General features: G+C 42.5%; 1 protein-coding gene across 1 annotated transcript in view; it reads left to right on the top strand.

The window, feature by feature from the left end:
- Positions 1-1,511: 1,511 nt before the first annotated feature.
- cuedc1b (CUE domain containing 1b) overlaps positions 1,512-19,616 on the top strand; it is a 160,827-nt gene continuing 142,722 nt past the window's right edge. The window contains exon 1 of the mRNA XM_048557401.2: positions 1,512-1,782. The gene's annotated coding sequence lies outside the window, so the exon portion shown is untranslated. The remainder of the gene's footprint in view (positions 1,783-19,616) is intronic.

The following is a 19,616-nucleotide window of genomic DNA, read 5'->3' on the forward strand; positions in this document are numbered from 1 at the left end:
GCCCAAAGAGAAAGACAAGGGAGTTGCTAACGATCAGACTGGGAGGGTGAATAGTTGTTAATGGGGACTGTTAGTGACTAACAACGGGGGGGTGGGGGGCAGGCTATGTGGTAACAAGGCCTGATGTGTTGCCTGCCACTTCAATGTACCACCCTACTCCCTGGCCAACATCTCTGTGTCTGGCTTGCGACAGTGTTCCAGTGAAGCCCAACGCAAGCCGGAGGAACAACACCTCATATTCCGCTTGGGGACCCTACAGTCCCCCGGACTCAATATTGAATTCAATAATTTTAGGGCCTAAACTCCCCCATGTCCCAGCCCCCTACCCCACATACCCCATAGCCTGCCACTCCACACCCTCCCCCCGTTAGCCCCGTTAGTCACTAACAGTCTCCATTAACAACTGTTCACCCTCCCAGCCCGAACGTTAGCAACTCCTTTGTCTGTCCAACTGTCTTTCTCTCTCTTTGGACTCAATCGTATAGTTTACTCCGCACCCCAACCACCTCCCTATTTTCTGCATATAAACTGACGTGTTCCCAGCCACCATCAGTTCTGCGGAAGGATCACTGGACCTGAAATGTTAACTCTGTTTTCTCCTCCACAGATGCTGCCAGACCTGCTAAGCTTTTCCAGCAACTTTGTTTTTGTTCCTAATTACCAGTAAATAATGTTACAGTGTCTGGAAAGGTTTAGAGGGATATGGGACAAATGCAGACAAATGGGACTAATTTGGTTTTGGAAAATGTTTTGGTGTGGACAAGTGGGACCCAAGGGTCCATTTCTATGCTGTATGAATCTATAACCCTCAAAGCTCACTAGGTCAGTCAGCATCTGTGGAGAGAAGAAAAACAGAACTCACGTTTCAGACCGGTAACCTTTCACCTCCATTTCTTCTCAGGACAGCTTGGAGTAGACAATATCTCTAGTCCTCCCAACCAAAGAAAATCTCCATTTTCGTTGACGGATTTTAAATGGCATAAACATATACTAAACATGAAAAGATGCATTTACCTAATTTCATCAAATCAAATCAAAGGCAGTCTATAGAGCTGGTACAATATGACGAATGGTAAATCATATTGCAACAGAAGAATTGGGACATTGAATAGCACTGACTTTACAAGCGCTTGTTACAGGGGTTACAAACGAAATAAACCATGCTACTGCAGTCCCAGATCAAGCGGCGATTTTGCTGTGTTTAACATAGCAGTCAGTGTTTTGCAGGGCTTAATAAGGCATTTGACAAACCGGAGTATTTTTTTTACATTTCTACATCAGCCCGAGTCTTGCAGTGTTAGATAATGTTATAATCTTAAACAAATCAGAGGCTTTTACAACGTTTAATAAAACGGGAGTTTCACGGTGCTTAATAAACCGATATTGTTTAACGTTTCACAGTCTGTTCATAAAACCAAGAGCTTTGCGGTTCTTATACATCGAAGGGTTTTGCTAATTCCGTCTGGTTAAATGATTTGAGCAGGAGTTGCATTTCTCCAGGATCTCCACTAGGAAGCTGCATTGCTCTCTCTCACTGATTCCGTGCCAGAACCCTTTCTGAATCGGCTCCATCTCCATTTCCATCTGTTGACCTCGAAGCTGAAGACAGAGAGAACATTACAGCCGTCTCTCTCCCCCCACCCCCTTCAAACTTGACCAGAGTGGCTGCCAGCGAAGATTACTTCACGGACCGGAGCTGGGATTTTTACTGGCCCTTGCTGCGGACAGAGGAGACCGGAGTGAGAGTGAGGGGGATGTCTGTTTATAGTCTCTCCTTTGCCGGTGAGTAGCTCCGGGATCCTGGTCACCGGAGACTGGAGTGGGGGGAAACAGAGGGGGCTACAATTAGTGCTTTGTCAACGGGGGTGGGGGGTGGTTTGCAATGGGATCTGGGGAGATTTAACCTCCTCCCAACCCCGAGGAGGGCTGGCATTGGGCTGGATTTGCATTTATGTATGTATGTATTTATATATAAATGTGTGTGTGTTTCTTTTTCACTCGGCCTTCTTCGTTCCGCCTTTAGCGGCGGCTGTAAGAAGTGGATTTGCAGACACCGGACAAAATCAGGACCGTTCAGTATTGGAGAGGATACTTTGTCAAGATCTGAGCGGCTTTCTTTTTTAAAAAAAGACGGTGAAACAGCATTCCTTCAGCAGGAAACATTTCCCCATGTGTTACAATGTGTCGGACTGTATCAGTTGTGCAAGGGAATTTTGTATTGCTTCCCTTCAAAAATTAAAAGCTCATTTGGCTTCCTGTCAGGGCCCACTTTTGCAAATAGTTGTTTAACTTACTCCCTCGTAGAGAATTGGGGTTTTACTTGCGAAAATAATTCATCGTGGTTACCTGCTTCCTGTTGCCACTTACCCCTCCCCCATTCCTCGTTTTCTCAGGGTCGTCAGTTTCTCTTCGGTTCTGAAGCCAATGATTAAGCGTGAGACTGATCGAAATACATGCAGGGAACAGTGATCGCTGTGGTTCAGTAATTGCCTATATTCCCCTCCCCCTTCCCTATAATTCCTTTACCGCCCCCCCCCCCCCATTTAAAGATTGTTAAACAAATAGGACCATAAAAACTATGGAAAGTCGTCCATTCAGCCCCTCGAATCGATTCTGCCATTCAATAAGATCATGTCTGATCTGATTGTATCCTCAAATTTTCATTCCATTTACCTCTGATAACTTTGCTTATTAAGAATTTATCTCTGCCTTAAACATGTTCAAAACCCCTGTTTACACCACTTTTCACAACGGGAGACTCTCAACCCTACGATTTTTTAAAACCGAACATCAAATGGGTGACTCCTGATTTTTAAACTGATCCCACAAGAGACAAACATCCTCATCATATCTACCTTCCTGATGTCTCACAAGATCTCTTATATTTCAAATGAATTATCTCTTACCCTTCTGAATTCCAGTGGAAACAGTCCTGCGCCGCTGACCAAGCACACATCCAGTTGCAGACATAAGTTGAATAAACCTTCTCTGAACTGCCTCAACACACTTATACCTTTAAATAAGGTGTTCAATACTGTGCACAATATTTCAGTTATGCTTTGGCTGGATAACTAAAGCACAGGCTCCTAACTTTTTTTTATCAAACTCATGGCAAATGAAAACATCCTTTTTGTTCTCCTGATGACTTGCTGTATCTGTGTCCTATTCTTTTGCAATTCATTCACAAGGGCACCCAGATCTTAGCATCTCAGAGCTCTGTAATCTCCCACCATTTAGGTAATTTAAAAAATATTTTTCTTAAAAAATGGAATTTTTCATATTTCTCCATGTTACAGTCCATTTGCACAGCACAGCCCTCTCAATTTATCTGATGACATATTGTCAGAACCTCTTGTAGACTCTTCACAACTTAACCTTCCTTCCTTTCTGGCATTGTGTCATCTGCAAATTTGGCAGCCATTCACCTGTCCCTTCATTGAAGTTCTTTATAAAATTTTTAACCAGTAGACGTGCCAACACCGACCCCTGTGGCACACTACTAGTTAAACGTTGCCGACCATCTACACATAATTTAGCACTTTCTGTTAATCACCCAATAATCTATCTATGTCAGGATGCTAACCTGTACATCAGAAGCTTTTACTTTCCACAGTAGCCTTTAATGTGGCACACTGTCAAATGCCTTCTGTAAATATGAGTACAGTACTTTCTCTGATTCCCCGTATACCTACAACATTTGTTACCTCCTCAAAGAACTCCAGTAGGTTAGTCAAACATGATTTAGCTTTCTCAAAACCATGCTGGTGTGTCTGATTACCTTGAGCTTATCTAAGCATCCTACAATATGTATTGTAGACAGCGTAGAAGGTTTTCTAAGATTACAGAGGGATCTTGATCAAACGGTTTCAATGGACTGAAAAATGGACAATGGAGCTCAATCTGGATAAGCGTAAGATATTGCATTTTGGTACAATAAACAAGGGTAGGGCTTATACAATTAATGGTAGGGTCTTGAGTAGTGTTGTTGAACAGAGGAACCCTAGGGGTGCAGGTACATAATTCTTTGAAGTTTGCATCACATGTAGAAAGGCTGGTTAAAAAGGTGTTTGGCACGCTTGCCTTCATTGCTCAGTCCTTTTGAGTATAGGAGTTGGGAAGTCATGTTGAGGTTATACAAGACATTGGTGAGGCCTTTTCTGGAATACTGTGCCCAGTTCTGGTCACCCAGTTATAGGGAGGACATTATCAAGCTGGAGAGGGTTCAGGAGAGATTTACCACGATGTTGATGGGTAAGGAAGGTTTGAGTTATAAACAAAGGCTGGATAGGTTGGAACTTCTTTCACTGGAGCGTAGGAGAGGCAACCAGATAGAAGTTTATAAAATGATGAGGGGTGTAGATAGAGTTGATGGTAGTTTCCTTTTCTCTAGAATGGGAGATTTCAAGACAAGGGGGCACATTTTTAAGGTGAGTGGAGAGAGATTTAAAAAAAGACATGAGGCAAATTTTTTTTGCAGAAGTTGGCTTCTGTGTGGAATGAACTTCCTGAAGAAGTGGTGGAAGCTGGTACAGTTATAACATTTAAAAGACATTTGGATGGATATGTGAATAGAAAAGGTTTGGTGAAGAAAGGGCCTGGAGCAGGCAGGTTAGATTAGTTTAGTTTGGGATTATGTTCAACATAGACTGGTTGGACTGAAGGGTCTGTTTCTGCATGGTATGACTCTATATCTCTGTTTGCAGTTCCTTAATGTTCCATCCAATATTCTGACCTGCCACCTGTCTTTGTACAATAATAGGCTTTTATTTTGGTTTGATGTTATCTTTAACCTAATTTACCAATTCACTTCAGCCAATTCTGCTTTCAGCCCTCATAATGTCTCATTTTTTTGCATTTTTAAAAAATCCACTCATCTCTCCCTCAAACTGAGTGTAAAATTCAACCATATTATTGCCTTTGCTACCTATGGGCACCTTCACATAAGATCATTAATTAATTGTATTTTGGTGCACAGTACCAGGTCTGGCAAAGCTAACTTCCTGGTTGGCTCTTGAATGTGCTGTTCCATCATCCTGCAAACATTCCATGGACTCCTCATCTAGGCTACCTTTACCAATCTGCTCTTTCCAGTCATCATGTAGATTAAAATCACCTATAGTTATCACCGTAACTTTCTGATGATGTCATTATTTCCTCCTTTATGTTCCAACATATTGTGTAGTTACCATTAGGAGGCCCGAAATCCAATCTCTCAACTGACTTATTGCCTTTATCATTTCTCATTTCTACCCAAACTGTTTCCATAGCTGGTTTCCTGAATTTAGATAATTCCTCTGCATTGTGCTAATGCAATTATTAATTAACAGAGTCATCCCTTTACCTTTTCCTAATTTCCTGACATTCCTAAATATCCTGTACCCTTTAAGATTCCGGTCCTTATCCATGTCATCCTGCAGCCATGAATCTATAATGGCTATCACACTGTAGTTATCCTTTATAAAAACCAAAAGAACAGCTAATGCCGTAAATCAGGAATAAAAAACAGAAGGTACTGGAAAAGCTCAGAAGGTCTGGCAGCATCTGTGAAGAATAAAATCAAGAGTTAATATTTTGGGTCCAGCGACCCTTCCTCAGAACCTCGATCCAAAACGTTAACTCTGATTTTTTTTTGTTCTTCACAAAAGCTGCCACACCTGCTGAGCTTTTCCAGCAACTTCTATTTTTGTTGTTTTAGTTATTCTTTTCTATTTATGCTCTTGGTTCATCTGTTTTGTTTTGAATGGTACAGAATTCCAATTCAGGGACTTCAGTTTTATCCATTTAGCGAATTTGTAAATTTTAATCTTATCTGTTGATTGATTCTTAGCGTTGTACTCTCCATCCCTTTGCATTAGGGTCTGTTTATTGTTTCCCTTATTAATACCTTTCACTTTGACCTTACTCTTTGATTTATCACATCTTCCTAAATTTGATCCCTTGCCCCCACTGGTTTAAAATTGTCTCTATTTACCTGGTTATGCAGGTGACAAGAACACCAGTATGGTTCTGGCAGAGTTTCTCCTAAAGGTACAGATCCCACTTTGCACTGTCCTGACGCTGGTACCTATGAACCAGAATCCATTACTCCCACATCAGTCTTTGAACTCTGCATTGATTTTTCTAATCTGATTTACGTTATGCCAATTTTCCTGTGGCTCGGGATTTAATGCAGTGATTATGACCTTTTGAGGTTCTGCTTCTTAATGTGGTGCCTATGTTATGGCTACTGACTATGGAGACCTCCTCCTTTGTCATTAGTATGTACATGGAACTACAAATGCTGCCTCCCCTCTCCCACTGCAGGTTCTCTCCAGCCCTGAGCACACGTCCTGAACAATGGCAGGAAACGCAGCTGCATGAAATCTCGTGCTTTGCTGCAGAGAACAGTTTCAATCCTCCTCACTGTACTATTTGATACAATCACTACGCATTGCTCCTTATTTCCCCCTGCTCACTTGAGTGGCTTCCTATACGTGGGTGCCGTGGTTAGTTAGCTGCATCCTATCAACCCTCATTCTCCTCCAGACAAACTGAAAGAACCCCAAACATGTTGGACAGTTCCATAGGCTGAGGCTCTTACCATTTGGGGACTCTGACTTACCTCACCTGCTGTCACACTCTCCTATCTCTGACCAAATCAGATGACCCTACCTTAAGATGTATGACTATCTATTAGGAACTTTTGTAGTCATGAACTTTGTCACTGTTTCAGATTCGATAGCCATGTATGAAGTTTAAATCTATAATAACTTTGCGAGTATTTTTATTTAATGTGGATAAGAGGTGTGACTACCTTCTGGTATAAAGAATCCAAATAACTTTGTCCCCACCTTGGAGCGTCGCAGCATCTGTAGTTCAGCCTCCAGCCCAAAATCTGAGCGGCAGCTGCTCAAACGTACTGTACACATGTTTGTTCTGGACCAAAATGTCATTCAGGAACTCCCACATGCTGCAGCTATGGCACATCACCTATTCTATCCTCCATAATATGTGTTAAGGAGCAACTTATACGTTGAATTTCATATTCAGTCATGTTTTTATATATTTTATTGGTCTTAACACTAATTGCGATACTATTTTGAACCATAGGAATAAAATACACCTAATAATTTACCAAATAGATAAATGCAATCTGGAAAGTTACATTACAAAGAGTAGGATAAGGGCACACAAGTTGAAAAGGCAAATCTTTGCTTCATGTACCAACATAAAGATCAATAGATACTTGGAATGGATAGACAGATACAACGAGTGATACCCAGTTTGGTGATTTGAGGTGGAAACACCCAAATCATTTAAAAGGAACTTTGGATCTATGCCTATGGCCTATGGACCAGTTAGTGGAAAGTGGGATCTGAAAAGGTAGCTAGTTTGTTCAGTTGGCACAGACAGCATTGAAAGGAGGCAATAACTTTTCAAGGCTCTAAACCTAGGTATCGTCAAAGATTCAGTAGGTGCTGGAGGGGAGGGCCTTTTAAGGTCAATCTGAATCAGAAAACCAAGATAATCTGAATGGCTCTGCTTATTTTCAGTTGTCTCGAATAAAGCAAAATACATTCTTGTTTATTACCTGCTCATTAATTGCTAGGGAGCTGCTGAATGATAGAGCAACAACTGTAGTGTAGAAGGAAAAAAATGTAATGTTTTATTTTGTAAAAGCAAAGTCAATTTCATTATCTATCAGGTTTTTTGTACTCATGAACTTTGTTGCTGTTGCAGACTTGATGGATACATATGAAGTTTAAATCTGTAATAACTTTGCAAGTATAATTTTTATTTAATGCGGATGACGCTCATGATACCATGTTTATGTTATTTTTACCATTCTTGGTTGACTTGATCTAATGCCACTCCTGCACACTTCTGACTTTCTCTCTCTACCTTAGCCTACCGTCGAACCACTGTAGTCTAGCAATGTTGTGTTGCATCAGAATCCTGCAATTCCTGACCCAACAATGGTGAATTAAAAGTCATTAAAGAGTAAGATCCAAGAAGGGATGGTATGTGAATCTCAGGTGATGATGTTCCTACGTCATTTTCTGTCCTTGACCTGGTTGCTTGGTAAATTGCGAGTTAAGGAGATGTTACAGTAACCTTGCTAGGTTACTGCTATCTAAAAGATCTCACACGTAGCAGCTAGAGTGTACTGGTGATAGACTGTGGAACATTGTATTCAGTAGCACTAATTGAGAGAACAGCTCTGTCCTGGATTGCCTTGAGCTTCTTGGATATTGCAGTAGCTGCACCAATCCAGATTGGGGGATAGTCTAGCTGGCTTTGGGACAGAGCTTTGTAGCAAATGGAGAGTCTTTCTCATGTTCAACTTGGGTCTTTACTTGGTGGCTATTGGAGCAAATGCTGGCTGCCATTTTGAAGTTGTAACTTGGATGTTGTTTGGATCCTGCTGTAGGTTGCCATGAAATACTTATTTGTAAGAGGAGTTGTGAATGGAGCTGGACAAATAGAATTGTCTATCAATTCACATCCTGACCTTGTGGTAGTGGGGAGCATATTGACAAAACATCTAAAGATGGTTGCTATGTTCACAATGCTTAAAAAAGAACTTCAGACTTTGAAAGGTGAGATGAAGTTATCAAACTTTTTTTTAATGTTTGAGTAGCTCCTGGCTTGGGGCAGTGATTACTGGTTTCTGTCAATCACAGCCATCTTCCATAGGGTTCAATGTAATCATTCCTGATTCTCAGCTGACTTCAGTTTTACTTGGGCTGTTCGCTATCTTAGCATCAAGGGCAGTTACTCTCACATCTCTTTTGACATTCAGCTCTCATGTGTATCACCATCAAGGCTGTGATAAGGTCAGGATCCACAAGGTCCTAGTGAAATATAAGCTGTGTGCCCGTGAACAGCTCATCTGTGAGTCATTGGTGCTCAACAGCACTGCTAATGACCCCTTTCTTCGTTTTTATTATGATTGAGAGGAGACTGATAAAGTGGTAATTTAATCTGTAGGAGCTTGATTTATCCTGATATTTGGCTGTGTCAAATATGGGCAATTTTTCTGTTGGCCAGATGCCAACAGCTGTAAGTATATAATAGAAGATTCTTAATAGCAAGACAAAGTAAATCAGACCATCAGAATGCAAATTGGAGCTACTAACAGTGAGAACATTAAGCAGAAGAACCACCAGGAAAGATTTGTTCAAGTCTAACTTTGGAATGTGTGATTGGATCAGAAAAACCTCACGGAATTAACATTATGATTTTCACAGCATGAAGGGGGAATGACTGCCTGGAGATGGAGATCCTACTGCGCATCCATTAAGGATGTATCACTACTTCTCTGCTGGCAATTTCCTTTTCCCATTCCTCCCTGTTCTATCTGGTCACTTCACTCATTGATTTTTTACTGGTCCCAATGCTGCTACTTCGATACTGACACCAATTTACAATGTCCACTCTGCCTATGCCCGTAGGAATTCACATACTCCAGCGACCCATTGTGATCTTTAATGCTCGGTATCACATGGATCTGAACCATCAGGGTACTAATCTGTGTTGATGTTATTATGGAAATAATGAATTATAGTTGTATAATCTAAAAATGAAGCAATATCCCCCCCCCCCCCACCCCGACTATTGGCTGAATTTAATGTATCAATTTTTCCATTGAGCAGTACTTCCAATAATGCAACAGGTCTCTGATCCTGGGTCCTCTCCATCGCCTTTAAATCCACCTCTCTAATAATGCTGTATCCTCTCCGTCACATAGATAATTTATTTCCACTCCTGTAAAATTGCTGTGGCAGGGGCTAAGTTGACGAGACACCAAGCTCACAGAGTTCAATACTTGCTCCCGTTAACGACTTGGAGCCTGTCTCCTCCATTCCCTACCCGACATAAAACGCCAAGGACCTTTGCTGTGATTCAGTGAATTATCACTAGGGAACCTGCCTTTGTTTGGAGAGGAGGAAAAAAAAATTCATGATTCTACCCCTGCCTATTACCGTTGTATTGAGGCTTTGTTGGGCTAAGAGCCCATTTTAAAATTCTCGCACTTGTTTTCAAGTCCCTCCATGGCTTTTCCCCTCCCTAAACCTGAAGTCCATCCTCCAGCCCAACCCCTTTCTCTAGGATCTCTCAAAATTGGGTTACTTCCATGTACCCTGAATTTTATTGCTTCCCCACTGGAACCCATCTATGTACCCACTATTTCTTGACTCCACTCATTGAAATTTCCTGAAAACTCAGTCTCTCCCATTAAAAAGCAGCAAGAAACCTCTGTCACTGGCCAGATCTTTCTTGGTAATCGCGATTTTAAATTTTGTTTGATCGCCTTGTGAAACGCCTCACGATATTTGCTTCCTTAAAAGCCTTAGGTAGCACGGTGGCTCAGTGGTTAGCACTGCTGCCACACAGTGCCAGGGACCCAGGTTCGATTCCAGCCTTGGGCAGCTGTCTGTGTGGAGTTTACACATCCCTGTGTCTGCGTGGGTATCCTCCGGTTTCCTCGCACAGTCCAAAGATGTGCAGGCTAGGTGTATTGGCCTTGCCAAATTGCTGATAGTGGTCAGGGATGTGTAGATTTGATGGGTTATAGGGAGATGGGTCTGGGTGAGATGCTGTGTGAATCGGTGTAGATTTGTTGGGCCAAAGGGCCTGTTTCCACACTTTAGGAATTCTATGTTAAATAGAAATGGATGCATTTGCATTTAAGACATTTCAGAATTTTGAGTAAAGGTTCTGTATACTTACAGCAGCAAACTGTTCTGAGGGTAGAGACTCCCTTCTGGGAAGTTAGAAAGTATGGACACCATTCTGGTCATTAAGTCTGTATTTTTATGGCTTATTGTGTAGTATTTAACCTCCTTAAGGGAGACCAAAAGAAACACTTTGCTCCCCAGACAAGCTAAATGGGAATCAAGAATATCTGCCTATTCTCTATGCTCCATTGTTCAAACTCGACCTGCAAGCTTCTGAACAATGAACTCCTGTCTCCCATCACAGGATTCTTTGAGACAGGGCTTCTCAAATTTTGAATTGTAAACACGACATCCATGCCAAAATTCTGGTGGGGCCCTGATCTGGAACAATTGGTTCCATGAGTTCCAAACCAATGATGTCTATTGTGAAGTTACAATGGAGTGTTAATGTTGTGTGACATTAAATCTTCTTGGTCTTTTAATACTGGGTGAGGTGTATTGGCTTACCACCAGGCAGAATACAGATTTGCCTTATTGCCCAGAAACCAGATTTTGAGAGCTGTTTGGAATGTTAAGCATCCTAGTGGTTCCATACATTTTGGATGATTCTAAGACATGAACTTGTTTTGTAATGAGTCACTGTTTTGCTTCAGACTTCATAAATATAGATCTGGCCAGTTAACATGAAACATCAAGGCAAATTTTGCTTGTTTACTGATTTTTAAATGAAAACCTTGCTTACATATACACATTTTACTGCTTCCTTACTAAAGGCCGTAGAAACGTAGAATCATAGAATCCCCATAGTATGGAAGCCAGCTATTTGGCCCATCGAGTCCACAGTGACCCTCCGAAGAGCATCCTACCCAGACCCAAGCCCTTATCCCATCCCTGTAGCCCTGCATTTCCCATGGCTAATCTACCTAGGTTGCTAGACACTATGGGCAATTGGACATGGGCAATCCAACTAACCTGCACATCTTTGGATTGTGTTAGGAAACTGGAGCACATGGAAAGAACCCATGCAGACACAGGGACAATGTGCAAACTCCACACAGACATTTGTCCAAGGCTGGAATTGAACCTAGGTTCTTGGTGCTGTGCTCACCACTGAGCCAGGACTTATACACTTAATGGTAAGATCCTGGGGAGTGTTGATGTTATTATGGAAGTAATGAATTATTGCTGTACAATCTAAAAAACAAGAGATATCTCCCCCCGCCACCACGGGTGTTGCCAGGGTTGGAGGGTTTGAGCTATAGGGAGAGGCTGAATAGGCTGGGGCTATTTTCCCCGGAGCATCAGTTTATTAAAGCCATGAGGGGCATGGATGGGGTGAATAGGTCTTTTCCTCTAGTATAGGAGTCCAAAACTAGAAGTCATAGGTTTAAGGTGAGCGGGGAAAGATACAAAAGGCACCTAATGGGCAAAATTTTCATGCAGAGAGTGGTGCGTCTATGAAATGAGCTGCTAGAGGAAGTGGTGGAGGTTGGTATGATTACAACACTTAAAATACACCCGGGTGGGTAAATGAATAGGAAGGATTTAAGAAGGATATGAGCCAAATGGTGGCAAATGGAACGAGATTTATATGATATATCTGGTCAGAATGGATGAGTTGGGCCGAAGGGTCTGTTTCCATGCTGTACAGAGTCGTAGAGATATCAGTCTGATTCTCTTTCTGTGGATGGAATATGGGGATTGAGGGGGGGGAGCATAAACATTTGATTAATCATAAAGATGTCCTCTACTAAGAGGGAACCTTGCAGGAGTGTAAAAGATGGTAAAGATTATTGAAAGTTAAATGTGGAGGAAAATCTCAGAATAAACTGCAGCAATAGGAGGTGATGTAAATTCACAACAAAATAAAGTTAAACATAGAACAGTGGTCAGAAAATGCTCCAACATGGGACAGACTTTGGGGATTAATTGCCAGGGGATGACATGAGCTCTTAATTGAGTGAAAGAACTCAGAGTAGTCTGCTAATCTCCCTGCTGTCAAGAGGAATTTTGCTGCTATGCAAATTGCCAAAAAGCTCTGTTGGTAAATGTCCTTGCGTTTGGGTAGATGTATTCCATGCCAGTATTTAACAAAACCAGGAAGCTTTTTTGCTACAAAAAAACAGTCTAACCACTCATTCATCCCAAATATTTGTGGAATGTTGCTGTGCAAAAATAGCCTTCTAGCTAATGACAGGGACTTTAATGTAATAAATGTGAGACCTTGTGAGGGCAGCACGGTGGCTCAGTGGTTAGCACAGCCTCAGGGACCCAGGGTCTATTCCAGCCTTGGGCAACTGTCTGTGTGGAGTTTGCACATTCTCCTGTGTCTGCGTGGGTTTCTTCCATGAGCTCCAGTTTCCTACCACGGTCCAAAGATGTGCAGATTAGTTGAATTGGCCACATCAAATTGCCCATAGTGTCTAGCATTGTGCGGGCTAGGTGGATTAGCTATGGGAAATGTAGGGTTACAGGGATGAGCTAAGGGCTTGATCCTGGGTGAGATGCTCTTTGGAGGGTCGCTGTGGACTCATTGGGCCAAATGGCCCAGAACTATTCTTACTCCTTGTGTCCTAGAGGCTGTGCAATCCATTATATCCCTCTTAGTGAATAATTGTAGCTTTGATCTAAACTTGTTGCCTCCAAGGTCGTCATGCTCAGTGCCCTGTTAAACTGAGAAATGCGTCTGGTCAGTTCTGAAATAATGTATCCCAGCTGCATTCACAGAGTAATGTGACAGTTTGTTCTCTGAGTTGACAACCAATTGGCAGCCTTTTCATCTGGGATGTAAATTGTTGTGATGGTTTGAAATTTGGTATTCTTGTGTTTGTCCTGATGAATGCCAGATGAAGAGCTTCACCCACAAGTCTCTCTTTTCAGCTATATTCAGGTAACAATAGTTATGGCAATCTTAAGGCTTTCCTCACTTCAAATAATGACCCTCAGTTCCCTTTAGCTCTGATTTTATCACAAAGAACTTCTGAAGATCCAGCCCAGTGATTACCTTCAGTTTTGTTTTAGAAATGTATAGTACTTGGAGTGCCTCCAGTATTCAGGTTTCTGTGCAATGAACAATGGGAACTCTTGCATGTTTGCTTGAATAAACAAAAGAGAAATAATTTGCTATGAATTTATCACAGCCATGATATGAGACTCTGATTTGGACCTCTGATTGGAAAATGATTTATTATTTTTAACGATGAGCTGGTGTACGCTATGCCCCTGCTGGGAGCACAGGATTCCAATGTGTGGATATTTTTGGATAGCCTTGCTTGCCGTCAGATATGAAAGTCAAGCCATTGACAGTCCCTTCAAATTAACTCACTGCTGTTTCACTTTGGAGTTAATTTCAAAATTGCTGCAAAATAATAGTGTGGATTAGGTTGTCAAATTGAACAAGGTCAGCAGCCCATGAATATTCCCATTTTCTTTAAAGTGCAGTATGAAAGAATTGAACATTGCATAGGTTGCCATTGTGTTGTTTGACAATGTTTACAAGTGTTTTACATATTCCTACAAGAGTACAATTTTAGCAAATAAATGAAAATATCATTGTTTATCTTGCTGATTCCCCTCCTTTTATATACTCCTCCCACTTCATTTCTTAAAAACACAACATTTCTGGTTATGGTTCTGTAGGGATTTCCATCTCTCTGATACCTGGTCCAAATGGTCTTTCCTGATTTACAAGTGTGGACTGTCAAATTTACTGGCTGTCGGAGTGAGTGGGGTGGAGATAATTGCAGAACCTGATCTTGCCCCTTGTCAGCCCCAAGCAATTACTAGTTGGTCACAGCAAGAATATTGCATAGCATTTTGTTTTCTAAAAGCTCCTTTTGCTTCTTTCTCCCTGAGTGTAAGGGCACGCCTTTTGTGGCTCCTAAAGATTCATTTAATTTAGCATACCCAGGCATCAAACCCTTATTAGTATTTATTCATTTTAAACCCACAAACAAATCAGCAACAAAGTGTCTGAACAAATCCCATACTTCCTACTTTTCTTTGTGAAGCTAAGCCTCAGTAAATAGCTTTGGATTTATTTTCATTTTGTCTTGCATACATGTTATCATTTCTAAAGAAATTATGCACTTTAGTATAAGGGAGACTGAAATCTCATTCACATGCTTCTGCTCACAGAGAAACATCTCAGCTTTTACCATGCTGGGTCTACTGCTTTTTGTCATGTATACAAATGATTTGGATGTGAACATAGGAGATATGATTCGTAAGTTTGCAGAAGACTCCAAAATTAGGGTGTAGTTTCAGTGAAGAAGATTACCTCAGAGTACAATGGGATCTTGATCAAATGGGCCATTGGGCTGTGGAGTGGCAGATAGATAAATGTGAGGTGCTGCATTTTGGAAAGGCAAATCAGGGCAGGACTTGTACACTTAATGGTAAGGTCCTGGAGAATGTTGCGGAACAAAGATACCTTGGAGTGCTGGTTCACAGTTCCCTGAAAGTGGAGTTGCAGTTAGACAGGATAGTGATGAAGGTGTTTGGTATGCTTGCCTTTATTGGTCAGTGCATTGAGTGCAGGAGTTGGGAGGTCATGTTGCGGCTGTACAGGACTTTGGTTAGGTCGCATATGGAATACTGTGTTCAGCTCTGGTCTGCCTGTTGTAGGAAGGATGTTGTGAAACTTGAAAGAGTTAAAAAATTGACAAGGATGTTGCCAGGGCTGGAGGGTTTGAGCTATAGGGAGAGGCTGAATAGGCTGGGGATATTGTCCCTGGAGCATTGGAGGCTGAGGGTTGACCTTTATAGAAGCTTAGAAAGTTATGAGAGGCATGAATAGTGTGAATAGCCAAATCCTTTTCCCCTGAGGTAGGGGATTCTAAAACTACAGGGGATAGGTTTAAGGTGAGAGGGGAAAGGTTTAAAATGGACCTTTTGCATGCAGAGGGTGGTGCGTGTAGAATGAGCTGCCAGAGGATTTGGTGGAGTCTGGTACAGTTACAACATTTAAAAGGCATCTGGATGGGTACATGAATAGGAGGGAGTTAGAGGGATATGGGCCAAATGTTGGCAAATGGAACTCAATTTATTTAGAAAATCTGGTTGGCATGGATGAGTCAGACTGAAGAGCCAGTTTCCATGCTGCACACCTCTATGACTGAATCAACATGAACTCAAGATGATGATTGCACTTAAAGGGCTTGCAATGATGTACAAATCAGACATTTTCTGTCATCACAGGAAGTGATATCACATTACACGGCATGATCACACTGTCTTGCAGCCTTTAGGTAGGATGAAGTCCTAGACACTGGTTAGTGATAGTAGCAACCAGCAATAATGACTTTGAGATCACAAAGTGTGAAGCTGGATGAACACAGCAGGCCAAGCAGCATCTCAGGAGCACAAAAGCTGACGTTTCGGGCCTAGACCCTTCATCAGAGAGGGGAATGGGGAGAGGGTTCTGAAATAAATAGGGAGAGAGGGGGAGATGGACTGAAGATGGATGGAGGAGAAGATAGGTGGAGAGGAGAGTATAGGTGTGGAGGTACGGAGGGGATAGGTCAGTCCGGGGAGGACGGACAGGTCAAGTGGGCGGGATGAGGTTAGTAGGTAGGAAATGGAGGTGCGGCTTGAGGTGGGAGGAGGGGATAGGTGAGAGGAAGAACAGGTTAGGCAGGCGGGGACAAGCTGGGCTGGTTTTGGGATGCAGTAGGGGAAGGGGAGATTTTGAAGCTGGTGAAGTCCACATTGATACCATTGGGCTGCAGGGTTCCCAAGTGGAATATGAGTTGCTGTTCCTGCAATCTTCGGGTGGCATCATTATGGCACTGCAGGAGGGCCAGGAAGGACATGTCGTCTGAGGAATGGGAGGGGTAGTTAAAATGGCTCGCGACTGGGAGGTGCAGTTGTTTATTGAGAACTAAGCGGAGGTGTTCTGCAAAGCCGTCCCCAAGCCCCTGCTTGGTTTCCCCAATAATGACTTTGCTAGCTTTTGGATTCAGTGCCTCAGGGGCTAAGTTCACTTGTTGTAGTGGTCTTCCTGCCCTTGGAGTGGAAGATTGGACTGACTTCCTTTTCCATATCATTTCTCCATTGCATATTTTGGATCATTAGGGATTGAATTACTATCGGCTGTGGAGGCCCCTGCAGTTTAATACCTCACTAAAATTCAGCATCTAGGTAGCTGCACAAGCTGTGAGACATTGGAGTATGGTCACTGCCAATGAGACCTTATACCAGTAATAAGCTCAGAAGCAGAGAAGCTTAAACAGGAACTGTCCCCGTGGGGTTGTCTAGCATTCGCTATCTGAAAAGCTGGTGGATGGAGATCGTTCGAAAGGGAATTTAACATATCGTAGATAAGCATGAGGAAAAGAACATGTCTGGGGTGTGGCATTAATTGCGTAACTTTTTCAGAGTCAGCACAAGGGTTGATGAGCTGAAGGCTGTCTTCTGTGCTTGTGGTTTTATGAAGTGATACTTCGAGGAGTTTAATATTAAAGTGTTTTGTCAGTTGCCTGAGTAGAAGTAACTATCTGATTAAATCTCTAGTGCCTTTATGCATTTATAGAATGAAGGCAGTCCATGAAATACCCCTTAGAGATCATCATCAAAGTAATGCAGAATACTTATAACATTTTCTTTTCCATTTTATCAAACTGGGGTCTTTAATCTTGTAAAAGATGTCATCAACAGTGTCTCCATTCCTCTTTTATGGTAAGTATGGTACTATATAGGGCAAACAAAGGATTGTTTAAACCTACCTTGGAGTCACTAGCCAGTAAATGTTACAGTATTATGCAATGGAGAAGCTAATTGTGATATAATCAGGGAGACAGTCCTCTGAAGAAGAGTCATGTTAGACTTGAAATGTTAACTATGTTTCACTTTCCACACCTGCTGAGTTCCTTCAGCAGTTTCGTTTTGTTTTTCATGTTCTGGGTGCATGTGCCTGAGTCCTACTGTGGCAGCTGGGGAAGTTGGAATTGGATTCAGTTAATAAAACATGGATTTGAAAGCTGGTGTCAGTAATAGTGGCCATGAAGCTATCATTCATTGTTGTGAATCCCACTTGGCTCACTCGTGCCCTTTTTTAGGGAAGGAAGTTGGCCATCTTTACCAGGCCTGGCCTAACCCAATGTTAACATGTTTGACTCTAAACTACACTCTGAAATGACCGAGCAAGCGACTCAGGACAATGGATAATAGCCTTGACAGCGATGCCCATGTTCCACAAATAAAAACAAAAGGGGAAGTAAACATGTGTAAGATTTTGAGCTAAATGATTTTCTTGCTGTAACTTGTAATTTTTGTACATAGTGCCAGCATGTTCCTAAAGCTGAGATAACAAAGTGTGGAGCTGGATGAACACAGCAGACCAAGCAGTGTCATAGGAGCAGGAAAGCTGACATTTCGGGCCTAGACCCTTCACCATAAAAGGGGGAGGGGAAGGGGATTCTGAAATAATTAGAGAGAGAGAGGGAGGCAGATTGAAGATGGATAGAGGAGAAGATAGGTAGAGAGGAGACAGACAAGTTAAAGAGGCGGGATGGAGCCACTAAAGGAAGTATAGGTGGGGAGGTAGGGAGGGGATAGTTCAGTCCAGGGAGACGGAAAGGTCAAGGCGGCGGGATGAGGTTAGTAGTTAGGAAATGGGGGTGGGTCTTGAGGTGGGAGGAGAGGATAGGTGGGAGGAAGGACAAGTTAGGGAGGAGCTCATCCACCTCCCTAACCTGTTCTTCCTCCTACCTATCTCCTCCTCCCACCTCAAGCTCGTCCTCACCTCCCTAACCTGCCCTTCCTCCCACCTATCCCTGCCTCCCACTTTAAGCTCACCCCTGCTTCCCTAACCTGTCCTTCCTCCTGCCTATTCCCTCCTCCCACCTCAAGCCCCACCCCCATCTCCAACCTCCTAACCTCATCCCGCCCACTTGACCTGTCTGTCCTCCCTGGACTGACTATCTCCTCCCACCTCCCCCTTACACTTACCTTTACTGGCTCCATCCCCGCCTCTTTGACTGGTCTGTCTCCTCTCCACCTATCTTCTCCTCTATCCATCTTCAATCCACCTCCCCCTCTCACCCTATTTATTTAAGAAACCCCTTCCCCTCTCACATTTCTGAAGAAGGGTCTAGGCCTGAAACGTTAGCTCTCCCGCTCCTATGATGCTGCATGGCCTGCAGTGTTCATCCAGCTCTACACCTTGCTATCTCAGATTCTCCAGCATCTGCAGTTCCTACTATCTCTGTTACTAAAGTTCGTTACAATGGTGCAGTAGATCACTGCATTATCCCAGGTTGTATTGGTGAGTCAGAAAAATATGGCTTGCCATCATTGAGCAGGATTCAGTGCCTGATCCATCATTGTGTGGTACTGAGATTACAAATTACAGTGCTTCCTGTGCTATACTTTGGACAACCAGTAACTGGAACTCTCAGAAACACTGCCAGCAGAATAGACTCTTGTAGACTATTGGGAAAGTAATTAATTCAATGTGGTTGGTAACTTGTTTCTCGGATTAGAATTTGGTCTCCCGTGGCCAGCTTGACTGGAATCAGTCATTGGTGGTGTCAGTAACTGTAACGTACTTCCTTAGGATTCTTGTGGTAGAGCGGTAATAGCCTTTTACCTGGGTTCGAGTCCCATCTGCTCCAGTGGTGTGTTTGAAACATGTCCAAACAGGTTATTAAAATATTTGCATTCTTCCTTCTCTTTGAAACAGACGGGCCAACATAACAATCAGGAACTAAGTCTGCTTAGTAATGGTGTGTTGACAATACCCTGATGTAACGAATGGGCAATTCACCCAGCACATTTAGAGGGCAGGCAGAGAGGTTGGGCCTAACAGGGGTCTCACTTTGATCCTCTTTGCTTATTAATTGCCATTTAAAGCTAACTGCATGTTGCTGAGCCTCATCATATTTAGCAGAAGTGCCTTGTGGACAAATTGATATTGTTAATTCTGTGGCCCAGAAAAGAGACTGAGAAACTGCT

Source organism: Stegostoma tigrinum, chromosome 27 (assembly GCF_030684315.1).
Source record: "Stegostoma tigrinum isolate sSteTig4 chromosome 27, sSteTig4.hap1, whole genome shotgun sequence".
NCBI lineage: Eukaryota > Metazoa > Chordata > Chondrichthyes > Orectolobiformes > Stegostomatidae > Stegostoma > Stegostoma tigrinum.